The sequence below is a fragment of the Pinus tabuliformis genome, chromosome 3_1 (assembly GCF_031772625.1).
Source record: "Pinus tabuliformis cultivar Carrire ecotype Pingquan chromosome 3_1, CPIR1, whole genome shotgun sequence".
NCBI classification, from domain to species: domain Eukaryota; kingdom Viridiplantae; phylum Streptophyta; class Pinopsida; order Pinales; family Pinaceae; genus Pinus; species Pinus tabuliformis.
Genome location: NC_142301.1, coordinates 879646441 through 879651940, shown reverse-complemented (window position 1 = coordinate 879651940; position 5500 = coordinate 879646441).

Sequence of the window (5500 nt, the reverse complement as noted above, 5' to 3'; positions counted from 1 at the left end):
AGCCTTATTAAAAAGGATTTTATAAAGACTTGTGAAAGGGTATATTAAAGGTTTTTTTTTATTAAAAAAGGCATTTTTTGAAAGGGCTTATTATAAAAGTATTTATAAGAGGGCTTTGTTAAGAGATTAAAAAAAAAAATTAAAGGAAGCGTTTTCATTATTATTGGAAGAGAAGAGTTTTTTTGAAGAATATTGTTTTATCAAACTTCCAACCACAATTTCCTCCATTTACAAGGAAGGATTATGATGTGTGGGCCACTAAGATGGAGACCACATTGAAGACTCATGATGTTTGGGAATATGTCATGGATGAATTTCCAAAACCTAAAGATCAAGAAGCTAAATGAGCCCTCAGTAATGTAGAGAGGGAACAATGGAAGAAATACAAAAAGAAGAATGCACAAGTGTTGCAACTTATTGAGCAAGGAGTGGACCGAGAAGTGTTCAGAATATTATGATCACGTCTTCAGCAAAGATGTCATGAGATAATTTGGTGACAAGCTATAAAGGTATGACCAAAGTCAATATTGTTAAGTTGCAGAATACTAGAAGAGATTTTGAAAGTCTATAGATGAAGAAGACAGAGGACATTGATTCATTCATGAATCGGGTGATGACTGCTGTAAATCAGTTAAAAATTTATGGTGATGATATTAAAGATCAAATAGTGGTTGAGAAGGTCCTCAGATCTTTGTCTACTAAATTTGATGTTGTGGTAGTGTCCATAGAAGAAGCCAAATATTTGGAACATTGAAAGTTGATGAGTTTATGGGATCACTTCTATCCCATGAGGCAAGGATAGACAAAAATAAATATTCCACCTTGGAAAATACTTTTGAAAGCCGGGTTTCTATTTCAAAAGATAGAGGTCAAGGAAGAGGTAGATCGAGAGGCAGAGGATGAGCCGGAAGACATGGTGGTGAGAGAGATGGCAGAGGAGAAGGAACATAAAAGTGGAAGAAATAATAGAAGCTTCAACAATAATAAAAGAGTTGAGAAATCAAATGTGAGATGTTATTATTGCAATAAATTTGGCCGATATGCTCTTGATTGCAGGAAGAATATAGTTGAACAAGGAAAGCAGAGAGATAATTTTACTATAGAGAATATTGACTCTATGTTCAGATCTTTCCACGCCATGCATGAGCCTTCTGATAATGTGTGGCTATTAGATAGTGGTTGTAATAACCACATGATAGACGACAAGAATTTGGTTGCAAACCTAGATCAATCTGTGAAGACAAAGGTAAAGTTGGGAATTGACAAGACTGTGGATGTAGATGGGAAAGGAGTGGGAAACATTATGTCCAAGAAGTGGGAGTCGAAGACAATTTCAAAGGTATATTATGTTCGTGGTCTCAAACAAAATATGATTAGTGTTGATCATTTGATGTAGAAGGGATACATAGTTACTTTTCAAGTACAAGAGTGTGTTATATATGACAATCCAAGGACAAGAGTGTGTTATATATGAAAATCCCCCAAGAAAGTAGTTGATAGCAAAGGTGAAGATGATGAGGAATAAAATCTTTCCTCTTGTCATGAATTACAGTGATCAAGCCAGTTATTTTATAGTTGCTTGTTCTAATGATTACTAATTATGGCACCTTCGTTTTGGACACTTGCACTTCTCTGGCTTAAGATTTTTCTAGTAGAGTTACATGATTAGAGGTTTACCTCCCATCAAATACCCTTCTAGTACTTGTGATTTTTGCATCTTGGGAAAGAAACACCATGAGAATTTTCCAAAGGGAGTTGCATACAAAGCAAAGCAGCCTCTATAGTTGGTTCATACAGACTTTTGTGGACCTATTAGGACATAGTCGATTGGTGGAATTTGTTAATTCCTCACTTCCATTGATGATTATAAAATAAAGGCTTGGGTTTTACTTCTCGAAGCAGAAGTATGAAACTTTTGCAAATTTTAGAGAATTCAAATCCTTAGCAGAGAACGAGAGTGAAAGAAAGATCAAGGTATTGAGATCAAATAGTGGTGAAGAATATGACTCGAATGCATTCCATGATTACTGCAAACAACATGGAATTAGAAGGAAGTTTACAACTAGATACACACCACAAAAAATGGTGTAGCAAAGAGAAAGAACATGACAATTGTGAACATGGAAATGAGCATGTTGAAATGAAGAAACTTGTCTAATGAGTATTGGGCAGAAGCAATTGCTTGTGGTGTTTATGTGATAAATAGATCCCTTACCAAGAGTGTGATGAACAAAGTACCAGAAGAATCATGGTCAGGTATATCTTGTAGTCTATATCATCTTAGAGTGTTTGGATGTGTATCTTATGTACATGTTCGTAAAGAGATAAGAAACAAGTTGAATGAAAAAAGTTAAAATGCATATTTACTGGTTATAGTGAGAAATTAAAAACCTACAAATTGTATAACCATGTCACCAAGAAGACCATAATCAATAGAGATGTTTTTTCAAAGAAAAAGAGTCATGGAATGAGACTATAGACAAGAAAATTGATTCAAGAGTGCCACTATTGGAAGAAGAGGATGTAGCAGAAAATGAGTAGCGCGGATCACAAGAGCATACACCAAATAGAGTCATGCCAATAAGGACTCCAAGGTATTCTGAACAACATGGATCTTTCAGTTGATCAAAAGATCAAAATTCTCCTACAAATCAATCAGGTGATGAATCAAACAATGGTAAGAGAAAGATGAGAAGTCTGAAATATATTTATGATGATTTGAATGTTAGTTCAAACTTTGCATTGTTGTCATTCCAACTTCTTTGTTTGAAGAGGAAATTAGAGATGAAAATTGGGTGGAAGCCATAGATGAAGAAATTGAAGCTACTGAAATGAATGATACTTGGGATTTTGTTGATTTTCCAAAAAAAAAAAAAAATTAAAAAAGAAAATTAACATAAAAAAAAATCCCATTGTTGTAAAATGGGTGTACAAGACAAATTTAAATGAAAAACGTGAAATTGACATATTTAAAGCAAGACTTGTAGAAAAGGATTCTCACAACAACCAGGAATAGCTTTTAAAGAAACTTTTGCTTTGGTAACCAAATTGGATATTGTAAGAGTAGTCTTAACCACAATAGCTCACAAAAAGTGGAAATTATATTATATGGATGTGAAATAAACCTTCTTGAATGGAATTCTAGAAGAAGAAATTTATGTGTAGCATCCTCTAGGATATGAAGTTGAAGGAAAAGAAGATAAAATTTACAAGTTGAAGAAAGTGCTATCTAGACTCAAGCAATCGCCTAGAGCTTGGTATAACATAATTGGAAGTTACATGATCAAGAATGGATTTTTCAGAAGCAACATTGAGCATCCCTTCTACACAAAGGTAAATAAGCATGGACAGATTTTGATTGTTTTCTTATATGTTGATGACATGATTTATAATGTTGATCTTGATTTAGATGAATTTAAAGCAACCATGAAGAAAGAATTTGAGATAAAAGATCTTGGTCTCATGAAATATTTTCTTGGCATAGAAGTTGAGAAATCTAAAAAAGGAAATTTTATTTGCCACAATAAACATGCCAAAGATTTGCTGAAAAGATTTAGGATGGAAAATTGCAAGTCTATCCCTACACCAGTTGCAACAGGTACAAAATTAAGAAAGGATGATGAAGGATCAAATGTAAATACAACTATATTCAAAATATTGGTTGGCAGCCTCATGTATCTCACAGCTATAAGACCATATATTATGAAAGGAGTGAGTTTGATTTCTAGATTTATGAAGACTCCAAAAGGCTCACATTGGAAAACAGAAAAAATATGTTTTAGATACATACCAAGGACAATATATTGTGGCAAAATGTATGCAAGTACAAAGAAGAAGGATTTGATTAAATATACAAATAGTGATTTTGCAGCCAATTTGGATGACAGGAAGAGCACCTCTAGTTATGTGTTCCATCTTGGTTGAGGTGTGATTTCATGGGCATATAAGAGGTATCCTATTGTGACACTTTCGTCAACAAAAGAAGAATATGTAGCAGAAACATCAGCAACATGTCAATCAATATGGTTAAGAAGAGTATTGGATGGACTCATGCAGAAACAACAAGTATCAACAACAATATATTGTGACAACACCTCAACCATTGCACTATCCAAGAATAGTGTGTTTTGCCAAAAGTACAAGCATATTAATACAAGATATAACTTCATTAGAGAACTTGGGAGTAATGCAGAAATCCACTTGAAGCCTTGTAGATTGAGTGATCAATTGGATGATTTATTCCATAGAATTAAGGAGTGTTACACTGAAAAGGAATTGCAAGAAGAGAACTTCAAGCAAAGCATTGCATTGGGATGATATATTAATGAAGGGATAGTATATTAAAGCAGTGTGTTCTAGTGAATATATAAGATAACAATATCTTGAAGAGAATATTTGGTGATTACATCATAATAAATTGGGTTGAAAACCATAGAAAGGTAGCATTAAGAAGTCATTTGAGGAGTAGCATTAAAACGAATACAAAGGCTAACATCTAATTAAAGTGTGCTTATAGACTATATCCAAATACATTTTGTTTTTGCATTTAATTGTAGTGGATTGGAGGAATATATCAAATTTGGTGGATGGATATCAAAGTGTGCTTATAGATTATATCCAAACACATTTTTTTGTTGCATTTAATTGTGATGGATTGGATGAATATATCAAATTTGGTGGATGGATATGAAAGGAGTGCATGGACAAATATATTAAATGTGTTGTGAATTGGGAAATTTAACATAAGTAGCATTAAATTTCCTAATATTTATTAATTTAACCTCCATATACCACATAATCATATTCATGTAGATATTAATGTAGTCTATTATAATGATTAAGTTGTGGTATTAATGAAGTACATTGCAAGGATTATCTTATGATATAACAATCTGTTGTTTTATTAATAAATAAGTAAAATGATTTTAGATTAATTTTAAATATGAAAAAAATTAATATATAAGAATGTGTTGTTTTAGAAATTTAATAATATAATTTTAATTTGATATTTCTGGATTCATTATGATTGACTCAACAAAAATTTGTCAAATTCCAACCAAAATTTCTAAAACATCTAGGTTTTAGACAACCCATTAGAAATATTTATAAATATATAGAGCAAAGATAGTAATATAGTTTTAAGATTAATATCAACCTATATATCATTATTTTTTTAAAAGCAGTGAAGACATATAGACTTAATTGTTTTAGAAACGCATTTTCTTAATGGTGAAGAACATTTAAATTATAATTATTATGATTACTCTATGATTAAAAATTACATTATTAAATAAGAAACACCATCTTAATAAATATTAAGAAATTCAAATAATTAAAAAAAATATAAATATATAAAATTATGTTGAAAAATCTCACAAACTTAAAACATACTACATTTTTTATTATTCAAATTTCCCAATATTTATTAATTTAACCTCCATATACCCCATAATCATAATGAGTGGTTAACATTGAATAAATTACAATTTAATGTATAATT